The sequence below is a fragment of the Saccostrea echinata genome, unplaced genomic scaffold, assembly GCF_033153115.1.
Source record: "Saccostrea echinata isolate AGI-Se365-2 ecotype Australia unplaced genomic scaffold, CSIRO_AGI_Sech_v1 ptg000001l, whole genome shotgun sequence".
Taxonomy (NCBI): domain Eukaryota; kingdom Metazoa; phylum Mollusca; class Bivalvia; order Ostreida; family Ostreidae; genus Saccostrea; species Saccostrea echinata.
In genome coordinates, this window is record NW_026889750.1 from 3024500 (window position 1) to 3039022 (window position 14523).

Consider the following 14523-nt stretch of genomic DNA (forward strand, 5'->3'; position numbering starts at 1 on the left):
CTGTGTCCAAAATATAGCACAAAACAAAGTCGCTGGCGCGGTATGGTTGCAGCCCTATGCTCCTCAAGGAGCGAACAGGAATGAGTGAAGTAAGTCAACCAATGGGTCGCCCGCGTGGCGCAGTGGTTACAGCGTTTGCTCTAGAGTCGCGGAGTAAGGAGTTGATCGGTTCGAATCAACTGTGTGACGCGAATGAGATCCTTTGAATGGACCGTATAAACCGAGGTCCTGCGTGTCACAGTCGGTGCTGGCACGAAGAAGATCCCTCACTGCTCTAAGGCTCTAAGTGTCGAATACAGCTCTAAATCTGCAGCCCTCCATCGGCAAGTGTGGTGTCTCAATATGAGTGAAAAATTCTCCAAGGGATGTTAAACAAGCAAGCAAGCAAACACTAACAATGGTCTCTTTGCGAAGACTACGATGGAGAAAGATTATCTACATTAAATATATGCGTCTTGTTCTTTGTAGCTGACGCTGTCCTGGAAGACTTTGCAGTTAAGGGATCATCAGCAAATATATGGCTCCGTCATCATATCACTGAGGATACCAGTTAAGAGCAGCCAACAACATTTAGCAAGACATCTATAAAATCCACATTTTCAGCGTAGTTTTGCTGATTATAATTAGAAGTAAAGAAGGACTCCACTGGATTGGATTATTGGTTTCATCTTCTTGATTTCTTCTCTTGACTTCCTTTTGTGGAGTTCGACATGTGGATTTGAAAGGCGGTAAAAGCGATGATCCTATTAATTAAGAGAATCAGAAAATCTATCAGGTTAGGGTATTTCAGGCACCGCGGTGTCGAAGCGATCACTTTTTAGTTGCAAAGTTTGGACATGACTTGATTTTTCGCCATCAACGTAGACGAAGTATCTCCCACTAGCACATGTACGTTAAAGACAAAGCATGAAAATTCTAGAACTGGCAGGACGTGTCTGTTGCTGACCCATATCAGTCACAATCAGAGAGGACTATTTCCAATGTCATGCTTTACCGTGAGCTTGTTGCTGGCACCGAACTCTCTCTGAAATATTTGTCATTGTCGCAATGTCACAGACTGCAAAATGAGATTTGACGGAAAGCTTCAACTGAGACGAGAGAGGAAAAGGAACATTTCGAAAGCACAGCCCCTTCTTTTCTCTGGCTTTCTGATACATGGTATTGTATAATCTCGCTGGTGCAGAGGTATTTATCTAAGAGCAAGTGCAGAGCAAAAGGGGCAGAAAGGGTGGAAGACAGCATCCATATATCTCTGCAGAACAGAAGAATGGGGGCCGCTATAATTTAACCGGTACCACTCCCCCATCCCAACCCCGGCCTTTTCGTTACGGATCCTGGTGTATTACTGACCGATATTTACACGGGATACCGATGAGCTATGACGGTCAATCAAGCAAACCCAGAATGTTCTACAGTGGCGGATCCAGGAATTTCACAACGGGGGGGGGGCAGTAGAAGGCTGGGGGCTATATTGAAGCCCCAGTGGGTCCAGGGCAAAGCCCTGATGGGGGTCCGGGAGCGAAGCCCCCGGAAGCTGACGAATTCTTACAAAAATTAATAAGAGGTGTTTTTCCTTGATTTAAGGATGATGAACATATAAGTTCTACATACAAAAATTTCAAAACCGGGGGGGGGGGGGCTGGATCCGCCTTTGTTCTTTGAAGAGCGAATAAAAAGTTATAAATATATTTTGAAGTGTTACGTTTGCAGGAATCAAAATACGAAGTCCATCAATATTAAGGAATTTCAAGCCAAATGGCTGGAAGTATTCCGTGCATCCCGTGCATCAGATCGAAAACTTATAATGGGCTGCATCCATAGATCTTTAAGATAGTTTCAGTCTGGTGGAACTTGTTGCTGAATCTCTTCTTTCCATTTTATAAAGCCAAACATTGTTGAAACTCCTCTATTGCAGAAGGTTAGAGCTCCCATACACAACAAGCCCACCCTAGAGAACGTGGGTGCTGAATATGATGTAAAGATATTTGAAAATAGAAGCCATTTGTAAAGTAAGAGCCATATATCTTTATTTTGCGAACATTAAAAGCATTGTAGGGGTTTGAAAACAAAATCCGAACGCGTAATGTACCACGTACAAAGCTAAAATTTTACTACCCCCCCCCCCTTCAAATAAAAGGCATACAAAAGAAACATGATTATTTGTCTAAGGGGAGCTGTATTAAATCTCTGCAAACCCTATACACGAATCACTTTTTGCGGACAAAGCATATCAAGACCCCCCCCCTTCCAAGAAAGGCGTATACTCCTATCCAATCAAGAATGAAGTGAGAAAGTCCATAAAAACCCTAACTGATATATTGACAACGACTAAAAATATTAATTTATTTTATAACACAAACAGAATAGGAAAAAGTCAGAATAAGTATATATTAATTTAATTCGGAAAAAATATGCAAGTTGTGGACAAGGGATCGTAATTTTTATACCTCTCTCCTTCTGACTTTCAACATTAGTCTCATGATTGGGGATAGGGGGAGGGGATATTAAACGTTATTTTTTTTTTTATCTTAGTCACTTAAATTAAAATCCATTTCCAAAGGTATCATACTCAGAAAATTTTTTGACAAGCAAAAACAAAAAAAACAAAAAAACAAAAAACAAAAAACAAAAACAAAAAAAGCACACACATAAAATCCTTTTCCAAAACGTGAAAAAACACCTATTTCGTGGTGGAGATGATGGGTCCACGTTTCTAAAGTCATTTTTTATTTGCTTCAGTATATACACTTTTAATTACTCGGCAAATTCCAGGGGGGAGGGTCCGGAACACCCCGACCCCCCTCTAGATCCGTGCATGCAGTGTAGAACATAGGTAGCTCTTTAAAGCTCGCACTCCCCCTGAAAGTAATTAGTTCCTTTCTTTTTTTTATCGGGCATTAACAGATCCCCTCAAATAAAAGAGAGGGTTTCAATGGCTCTTCTGGCAAAAGTTTTTATTTTGTTTATTACCATTATTTTTTTTTTTAATTATTATTATCATCTGTGGTAGGAGATATGTTAGTATGATACCCCTCCCCCTCCGTCTCCCCCAAATACCGCTATCTTTATATACATGGTGCACACCCAAGTTGAAGGTTGCACTCTCTCCCATGCACATCTATATACAGTAGCTTCCCAACCCAGGACCCTTCTCGTATTAATTATCACCGAATGGGCAGCATTTGAAGTTAACCCCCCCCCCTTTCTCACATTCTTGTGTTCAATAGTTATGTAAGTAATAATTTTTTCTAAATATTTGTTAACAGGAAAAAAGAGAAATAAAGTTAATTAATTAACGTATCGGTAAGGTATCAATGATTTATATGTTTTAAATATTTCCTAGAAGTGTATTTTACATATATCTCAGGAAAAGATCCATGGGTGAAAATAAAACAATGACCCCCTCCCCCTAAGTGTGAATCGGTGAAAGGAGGGGGTGGGCACCCTATGCACATGTGTATCACCTGGAGAAATGTTTATAATTCATGTAAGAATTTAAAACATACGACTTGTTATTATTAGTCTCACATGATATAACAATTAATTAATCAAGTAATTAATGACTTATTTTTAATTCTTATATTAGTAGTAACTCAGTAGCATAACACCTGATTCTACTAATTTTTCAGTACATATGCCAGTTTCTCAGTTTCTAAAAATATCCCTCTGTGTTTATAAATAAACCTTTCTTTCACGGAGTTTTCCATGTATTTACCGTAAATAAAAGCATGTCAGTAAAATCTCTAATTTTGCTCTGTATAATTAACTAATAATTAACGAAATGCCACCCCAAGCAAGTGGATTACCCGAAAAGGACGCTTTATACACACAATGCTATCTTTATATTGTTTGCAATACTTTGTGACGTCACACATTTGTCGATTTACATGCGCTCAACCCTAAAACTCGACTCCAACCTTCCATTTTCTTTGGAAAACAACTGCAGAACAATTAATCGTTTATTTGAGCATATTTTGGTGTCTGTGTTGCATGGAAAGCTTCAAGATTGTCTACAGATGCACAGGTAAGTTGGGGATACCGTTTTAACGTCTGAAGATGCTTGTGTTTTGAAGTGATATCAATGATAAATTTCTGTGTTTAACACTGTTAATCAAAACTTATAGATTTTCCTGGCCGGCGCTCGCTTCATTCTTGAGAGAAAAGGTCTCTGTTTTTGTACCGATTTTCAATTGCTAACATCAGTGTACACTTGTAGAGATGTTAAACTTTATTTTGATGTATATTTGGGGGTGTTTGAGTTTTGTTTACAAGGGGAAATCCCGCGTGCAATCTGGTGAAAATTTGTCCACGGCCATCCCCTGCTACCGATATTAATGTCGATTATATATTCCAACCTAGCATTATCATTTCCCCGGCATATTTATTCGCACTTGTGTACAACCACTTCTTGGCGTTTTTCTTTGTTCGCAGTTTAAGCAGATATCTTCTGGTCGCGTTTAATCAGTTAGTTTGGCGAGGTCAATTCGATGTCACAGAACATTCATTGTTACATTGGACATGTTGGATGCATTTTCTTGGATGCAAGTTGAAGTGTTTATGCATAATTTTTCTTGTCTGTGAACCAATCCATTTCTTTATTGAATATGTCGGGGCGCCGCAGATTGGAAGCCATTTATATATACTAGCTGTTTAGTGATTTTTGCATGGTGTTTGTACAAGCTTTTCATCTTCAATTTTATTGTAACAAAGGTATTCAAGAACAGGTGTTTTGGTTTTTGAAAGAAGACGGTATTTGGAGGAAAAGGTATACACTTTAGAGATGTTTTAGCAAATGGTTTTCTATTCTCTGGATTTAAAAAAAAATGTAATTAAATTTATTAATTGGTGTTATTTTTAAAATTGCTTATAAATCTTATAAAATGAAGGTTATGAAAAATAAGCTAGATCTATTATCTCAGTTGATAGATACATTTTAGATGATCGACTGTAAAAATTATGTCAGATTTCTTGACACTAATTGAAATATGCATTGTGTGGTACTCTTAATTTTAAGATTTCAAACTTTGGAGTTGTACGTATGTATTACGTTGATGTTCACAATTTTTTTTTTAGATGTTGCTTAACAAAGTTCTACTTATAAATGAAATGTCAAACAAGTTAAAAGCCGTAGAAATACTCTCAAAATCTGAATATTGCAGCTTTTTTTCAATTCCATTACTTGAGGAAAGAGAAGGGGTGAATTTTAGGTCTGTTGTAAATGTATTAGATCACATATGATATGAAGAAAATGATGGAATTAATTTCATATTGCTTCATTATTCAGGGAAAAGCATTTTAAAGGTTGAAAGTGATAGTAAAGCTTACTACGCTAAAAAAGAATTAATTGTTACATTTTTCCCTCTCCCTTCCCTATTCCCCCCCCCCCCCCCCCCCCCCACACACACACACACACACACAACCTTGGAAAAAAAAATGTGACCGAAAAAAGTTATCTGCAGTAGTTAACAGATGTACAATGAAACAGATTCAGTAAAATAGTTTGATTAATAGATTAAATGCAATATATTGTGTCAGTGTGATACATTTTAGGTCAAACAAATAGTCCGATATTGCACAAGTATTTAGGACATGATTTGGTTTAAATATGTTTGCCATAGACAAAAAATACTGTCATAAATTGAGTCAAATCAAGTAAGTAGTGTACATTTTTCAATATTTATAATTGTAGACTTTAAAGAAAATCTAAGGTGACATTGACTTAATTATAGTAGCAAAATGTATCTTACACAAAATAACACCTCTACATTATAATTAAAAAAAAAAGGAAATTGCAGCAGCGACACATTATTGATATAAAAGGATATATTTTTTTTCATCCATAAGTTATATATTGTGCCTTCCAAACATACACACTAACACTGTGAAATTTGAAATGTAAATTTGGCATTACACTGGCTATAGAATTCAAGACTTGCAGGTAAATCCTGGAAAAACAAAATCAATCGAATTTTCATCCAGCATTTTATCTTTAATAATCATGAACACATAATGGCTTTGCCAAACTGTATTACTTTTAAACATTATTGATGAATACAAACCTTAACAATTGAGGAATATTATAGTTAAAGTCTATATAGATATTGGACAATCATAATTATTGAGTCCAGCTTTTAAGAAGCTTGACATAAGAATTGTTAAAATAGCTACGTACTGGAAGATGACACAGAGAAAGGCAACATGATGTATTGATTGAGTTCATCCTATTCTAAATCTGATGCTTTCATTTCCATACCTCCAAGTAAATGCTAAGAATTGGCACTGGATGAATAACTGCTTTATTTGTTAGAAAGAGAGAGAGAGAGAGAGAGAGAGAGCTAGTTCTAATGCAATATAAGTAACTGCATACTGGGTATATTTGTCTGAGAGAGAGAGATTTGGATGTGATGATGCATGGGCAAGAGAGAGAGAGAGAGAGAGTGGGAGCTTTTGCTTGTAACAATATTATTTGTAACTGTTTAGACAGAGATACATGTATATAGAGAAAGAGAGAATTGGATGTAATGCTGCATGGGCAGAGAGAGAGAAGGTTTTAATATATTATTGTTTGTAAACAGCATATATTTCTCAGAGAGAGAGAGATTAGGTTTGTTGATAGTTTTGCTTTACATCCCTTCTGTTTCACACTGGTGTGGGATACCACCAGTTGCTGGTGGAACAGTCCTCAGTTAATATACTGTTTATTTGAAGGACCACAGAGAGAATTTTTGATGTAATGATGCAGAGAGAGAGAGAGAGAGAGAGAAGGGGGGCTATAAACTTGAAACTAGTTGCATTATCATTACCAGCACAGACAAATTTCAGTTTGATCTGTATGCAATGGTGCATACTTGAAGTTGTGTTAAGTTTTTTTCCCCCAATTTAACCACTGTGCAGTTAAAAAAAAAATAACCTTGCATTTGCTTTCTGTGAGAGCTAGTATAAAATAAAATGTGGAAAGCTTTAATGCACAAGATAAATTATTTTCACTGTCGAGTTTCCTGTAGCTGCTATAAGCTTTATGAAGAGAGAAATGGACACGCATATTCGAGTTCACTTGAGTGGGATGATTCATGTGCTATCAAATGATACTAATAACTTTTCCTGTTGGGTTTGTAACAGTCAAACTTTTAAGTACATGAGCTGGAGATAAGTCTAATTTTTACTACATGTCAAAGGCAGCCTTTCTGATTTTCCTTGATCAAGTTGTCATTTTTGTATCTCATACATACTTTGATTAAGGTTTTTTTTTTCAAAAGGGAGGGGATGGGGGTGGGGGTCCAGTGAATTACCACAAGAATGGTCAAGTTAGGGACCCACTAGAGTGGTCCATTGAGGGACCCACAAGAGTGGTCCATTGAGGGATCACAAGAGTGGTCCATTGAGGGACCACAAGATTGGTCCATTGAAGGACCACAAGAGTATTTAGGGACAATAAGTCATTTGACTGAAGGATGTAATAGATTTTATCTTGTATTTCTGCCTAAGACAATGTGTTTGCTTGGGGGGAGGGGGGGGGGCTAAAATCGTCTCCTTTCTTCTCCCTTCCTTCTTGATCCCGCTTGAAATCTCTCAAACTTTATAAAATGTGATTTAATAGATAATTAAGTATTAAATATTTATCTCCAAGGATGTTAATTACAAAAAGTTTTTAATGTTTTGTGCTTCTCTTGCAATCTGATGTATAAGTTATCTGTCTAATTTAATTTCATTCTGATTTTCATCTTTTCTTAGGTAGCAAGGGCATTTAGTACAGGATATATATAATATTCTAAGTTTTAATTGTTGGAGGAATGAATATAATGCCCAGTAATGCATGTTCAGACCTACAACAAGGGAATGTGCTATATAATTCTCACTCAACCATGGAACCAGATACATTATGCAGCATTGCATATTACAATTGATATTTAAATTTTCCACAGAGTGTTTAGTTTCTTAATCATAAATATTTGATGTCCTTCAAATGTACAGACAATTTTTTTTCTCATATATTCTAAATCAGGAAAAAACCCAGACATAATTATGGTTTATATTTGATGAAGTTTACTGTTATCATATAGATTGATAAAAGTTTATATATAAGTATAGATACTTGAGAATTTCAAATTCATCAGATTTTTTATCTGTGATTTTCCTTAATGTTTATCATTTAAAAAAAATCCTTAAATGTCTGTACCACTTTTCCACAGGAAACCAGAGTCCCGCAAGCATATGCATGGAATATAGGGAAAAAATTGATTTCTTTAAAGAAATGTTTTTGAATAAGATTTTTTAATGGTGTTTAATGATAATTATGTAACTTTACTATTCATGACTGATACCTTTATTTATCAGTGGGCTTAATTGGATATTCTGACAACATAAGTTAAAGAATCAATAATTATTAAAAAATGAAAGTTTATATGACCAATAATTTGTTAAAAATAAAGAAGTAAAATATATGGTGTCATTTATGCAGTTAAACACAGTTGCAGTTAACATCAAATTCAAAATCTGTTTATTATTTGTCACAGATATGTGGTGATTTTGCATTCTAGGTTGACAAAATATAAATTTGAAGGAAAAACTAAAATATATTTTACTATATATAGCTTGATCTTTATTGGAAGTAGCCATGGAGGCAAGACTTTTTCTCAAAAAATTGTCTTGACAGTGTTGAGAATCTTGAAAATAAATAATATTAATATACATGATATATTAAAATATATAATCCATATGAGGATCCAATTTATGAGTGAAATTTCATCAATGCAAAAGAAAGTTTAAATCTGGGTCACTCAAGTATCCCCCCCTCCCCCTTTGTAAAGGTCTTTGAGGGATGACCAGTGGCTTGGATGGCACCACGAGAATCCAGATGGAGGGGATAATTTTTGCAATAAAATATCTTTTTAGTCACATAAGGATATCCCAGAATTCTTTATTGCTTAACACCCCCCTTTCATTAGCTACCCATTAGAAATTCTAGGGTATAATGTGCTTGAATTTACTTATGCCTATTCCATTTTCATACACATACCTAAATAACAGATTGCCTTTAGTTCTTCTTTGTCCTCTAACTTTAGAAGTGAAGTGAAAAATATTGAGTTTTCTATGGGTATAATGATGTGCAAAGGTTTTTTCCATTGATTTTTCATGCTCTTCTAAAGGAAGCAAGTATTTGTAAATAATGACTAATATAATTCAGAATAGATGGTTATAGTAGCATTTGTGGCCTCTTAAAGATTTGTCACATACAAAGGGAACCTCGAGGAAACCATGCTATAGAAGTATTTAAAGGTAGATTTTCACATGTGTCATGTGCGTGTGTTCTAAAAAAACGGAGACTTTTAAATAAAGTCAGCTGTTAACAAAGACAGAAAAATGATGATTTTGTACCCCACAAACAAAGTGTAGATTTTAAGCTGGCTGTACGAGGATTTACCTGTGCTAAACCAAATGACCTATCTTCTGTTAGTAGCCTACTCGGTCTAGAGGGAGGAAAAAAAAAAACCTACACATGATATTTGTATTTCTGAAATAGCACAAACATTTAAAATCTTGTCCTATTAAACATGTTATCTTCCAGTACAGTTGATATACTGTTAAATATAAATCCACCTTTAGATCGCGCCTGGTCGTCTGTTTTCTTTGTGATTGGTAAATCTTCATACGGAAATATTCATGACTTGTAGGACAGGTTAGTCTTTATTCATTTTGTTTCATTTGATTTTTTTTGTCTCCTCAGAGTTGAGGATTCTGAAGTTGATTTTCTGAACTTATGATATTCATTGAAAATTAGGTTCTTGTCTGTTTGATCTGGTATATATATTTACTAAAAAAACAAAAATTGCAGATGTGTCATTGTGACTTTTATTTTATTTTAGATTTGTTGTTTATTTTGTAGTTCTGAATCTGTATAACCATGATAACACAGAGAGAGAGAGAGAGAGAGGAGGGGGGAGTGGGGGGAAAGTTGAACAAAGAAACCTTTCCTTTGTCACTCGCTGAACTTCCACTGACTAAATTGTGACCATAAATGTTCAGCAGATATTTCATCATGTAAAGAACCATTAGAGACATTTGATTACAACTTATAAATTACAGTTTCCATTTCTCTTTTGAATTCTGTGTGTCTGATGTGCATGGCACATTTAGTGTAGCATCTTACTATTTGTGTGGCTTACTCTAAAACATGCTCATTAAATAGATTCAAGACTCAGCTTCAACTCTAAATTCTTACATAACCAAGGGGACAGATACTGCCACCCAGATTTCCTAGGTGTAGTTCTTATAAATTCTTCCCCGAAAGAACGTGTCTTGAAACCACTTGTTGAAGAATTTTGTAAGGTTAATGGAAGCCATGAAAAGAGCTGTGCAGGTTAAATTTCAAGACAAACTCGCACTGTAAACCACTGTAAACTCAGCCTGGCTCAGAAGGCTAGTTTAATTAATGAACATTTAGTTGATGTACCATGCAGACCAAGACTATAGAGCAGGAAAAAATGAATGAAAAGAAAAAAATGCTGGTATACTGAGATGAGGCAGCATTTATGACATATATACTTCTCTCTCAGTGATCGGTCTAAAATGTTCATTTTACAGAATCTGTATCTGTTTGGATCTTGTTTTAATTCTGTCTGTCTTTGAGTAGCATGATTCCTCTTGTGTAATGGTACTGGCTAAGGTACCATTACAATTGTACCTGAAATTGTACGAAGCTTTGATTTATCTGCAGACAGGTGAGGTGACTTGACTAGTGACCACTGCAGGTAGTTTATATGGCTGTAAATGTATGTAATTTGTATTGACATAAGTTAATTTACATACTAACCATATAATGTTATATATAGAGGAGTGGGAATCTTCAGTTATGCAGGAAATTGTCTTTCGACTTAATTTTTGCCAGTTTTCAGTTTTGAATGAGTTAATTCCCTTACAAAGTGGAATTGATGTTTTTAAGGTCTTTGAGTTTTGATTATTGGATGTTGAAAATAAAATTTGCTATAAAGATTGGTTAACATTGTAGGTATGGTAATTTAATTAGCACCTTTGATAAAGTTGCACCGGTGCAAAGAGTTGATACACAAGTCATTGAAATGATTTGAATTCATGGCATGAGAAGAAGGAAACGTAAAACTTGCAATTGTTAATGCTCAGTTTGTGCAAAAATTCCCCTCTTTTTTTTCCCTCTCTCCATTAGGCACACACACAACACATCTGCTACTGAATTGCCTGTGGATTGAACACTGGAAAAAAAAAAACCATCTGAAACATGATGTTTGAGGTTTTTTAGCTATTCAGAAATGCTGGTTTCACCATTCCTCTTTCGTGTACAGCATAAAATAAAAAAAAAAGTGTTCTAGAAAAAATAAATTTGATTTTTTGTGACCAGGAATTATTCACCATAGCAAATATTCTTATAAAATGCTTCGTTATTGAGTAATAAATGTTAAATGATATTATAAAGAAGAGTTGTTTACAATGAAATTACATCAATGTGTGTGCTTGAATGTCAATTCTTACAGAGTATATGTTCTAAAAATTGACGAATATTCGAACTTTTTGATATCTGAGCTGGCCTTTCCCGACAGTTTTTTTTTTTTTTCAAATAAAAACAATTTAGCTTCATTCCAACAACTGCCAAGCCCTCTGTTACAAGATTTTAAAGTTTGAGAGAGAATATACATGTATTTACCTGTGTGGTTTAAGATATGGAAATAAAAGATTGTGTTGTTAGTCATGTGTTGGTTAATCGAGGTCACATTTTTAGACGACACACAAATTTTCCTGTTTATTTCACAGCAATGGTTCTATACATGACTCTTTTTATTTACCTTTAAATGTATGTGCAGGTCGTATAATGTGTGGAATAAAATATTTTCTGCTACTCCAATTTACACAGATTGTAAAGAAAAATATCTCATTGTTTCGCTTATTCTTTGAAGACATGTGAAGTTTGACTTCCGTGAAAATATTTCGTCATGAAAAGCTTATTTCTTTTGTTTTACACATTGTTTAATAATAATATCATAGGAAGGGCTTGTGGAGGAAACCTGTCTGCTTCACCACACAGATTGGGAAATGAGTCAATGTAGAATTGAGTGTTATTTGTAAAACTGTCTTGTATTGATTTTTGATTTCAGAGCTTACAAAATCACAAAATATGTGAAACACCTGAGTAGTTTAGGGGCATCTTTGCCTGTTTGAAGGTTAGGTATAATAGCATGAAAACGAGAGAGAGAGAGAGAGAGAGAGAGAGAGAGAGAGAGAGAGAGAGATTTGCTCTTTTTTTTTTTGCTGTACACTTTACACTCAGTACATCAGTTTTTAATTTACTCCCCATTTTCACATTATGACTTGGTTTCAATTTCTTTTTCATTGAATTTCATCAATAAGATAACTCAATGTTTGTTTTATATATAGCGATGTTGGGAATTTTGAATGACGCATATGAATACATATTAACTTTCATGAATTGGAAATGGTTTTATTGCTGTATTTTAGTTTGATTATCATATTGTTTAATGTTAGTAGCAAAATTTCGTTGAAGAACTTAAGATTCATGAGTGAGATTGTCCATAAATATCTATCATGAATCATTTATAAATATGTGCTGGTAAATGTATATTATATGTGAAGAATTGTAACACAAAAGGTTACTTGTCATTTCATTCTGTATTCTTAATATCTTTTTTCTTTTTTCCAGACAATGACAAACATGAAAAACCTTAAAAGACACAACTTAACTACAAGTCAAAGCTAGCTAGTCTCCGTCCCTGCAATTCTGCAATAGAGCTTGTAAGTATTGCCAACAAATGCAATTAATCGTCATCTATAGCCAGGCTCAAAGATTCCATTGCCACAGCTAGGAATATTTAAGCTTATACAAAAGACATAAGGGTTAGAAACAGGCAACTACAAAAATCAATATAATGTTGTATTTGCTGTCATCAGTTATCAAATATTCCTTATCGTGTTGATTATAAGGTCAATTGGAACAGCTCTTACATCATTACCTCCCTTGATCCATGATATGTAATACTTGTGTAGGTAGCTTAAGACAGTTTGCTGTATGAGGATTTTTCATATCTATAAAAATATTTCTAGAGGTTTTTCCATTTTCTTAAAAAGAATGGCTAAGACAAGTACTGGTAAGCAAAGTCGAAAAGCAATAATTGAGTGAAAAAATGGGAGTTCTGTTTGTATGAATACAAAAATGGTGTGCCTTACTGAACAGTTTTACTAAGGTTTTGGGAAATAAATTCAAACCACTTATGTCAGATTTAATAATAGACATACAATGTTCAGAGAACAAAAACACATTAACGAAGTTAAAAACATCGAAAAGGAAAACAAAATTTGGAATTTTCTCAATCAGGAAATAAAAGTTTTGCCTTCTTAATTATGTCGTTTTCAAAGTTAATTTAGGGAAATCTATTAATAATGTTTTCTGTTGTTTGCTGTTAACACATAAATGTAGATGAAGACATTTGATAGATCTTTGCAGTTTATCAAAATTCCAGAGAGCTGAAGGATGTTAAATTCAGGGCATATTAACTCATGCACACACACACACACTCTTCTTAAGATTTTTCCACGCACATAAAAGAATTTATTTTTATATGCTGTCATAGAGTAGGTAGATAGAAAAAATGTTCATTTATAATTCATTGTTTGCCATATGCCTGTGTAGTTTTTATCCGTTTAAACATGACTCAGTTTCGACATGATTTCACAACCACAGATAGCTGTATCTCAAAAGCAGTTCCTGCTATATATAACCTTTTGTGTGGGTCTATTTTGAATTGTTTAGTCCAAGTGAAAATGATAGGGGATCAATTCAACTTTGTTGAGGTTCTATATTAAATCGCCCGATGGCCGTTTTAAACAGACGACATCAGTAGTTGTTATTAACTTTGGAGACAAACGAGCTCAGGTGTAAACACAAACTTAGAAGAAAAAAAAATTAGATTCCAGCACCCATTTCAATCATTTAAGCAAAAATCGTGTAAGAATTAACAGTTATTTTAATGTCCTGGGATATTGTTTGTGGAATATAAAATTTGGTAGATTTCTCCACTTTTTAAAAGGTGTAGGAATACAAAGGTGTTTTCTTTTGTTTGAGTGTTACCTGTAAAGTGTGGACAGGTGTCGGACATCCACGAGTATTGATTGACAGATGGACACCATCTATTTCATTGTTATTATACTCATGTGTGACTTAATGTTAAATCACCTAAATCTAAAAGTCTTCACTTGTGTTCATGATAGGTGAAAAAAAACCACAGTTTGATGTATATATACATATATAACCATGATAAAGTTAAAAGTTGATGAATGAAAGTAGCAAAAGAATGGTGAATGCCATGTTGTCAACCTGAATGAAGCTTGAAAATGATTTGAAAAAGATTCACATATATCTCCCAAGATATTATAATGAACAAAGTTTCATATTATACTGTAGAAGTTTGTCAAAATTGTGTCGATGAGAAGTAGAGACTTGAATGAGTGAGTTCTTCGTTTCACAGATGGCATTAGATCTAA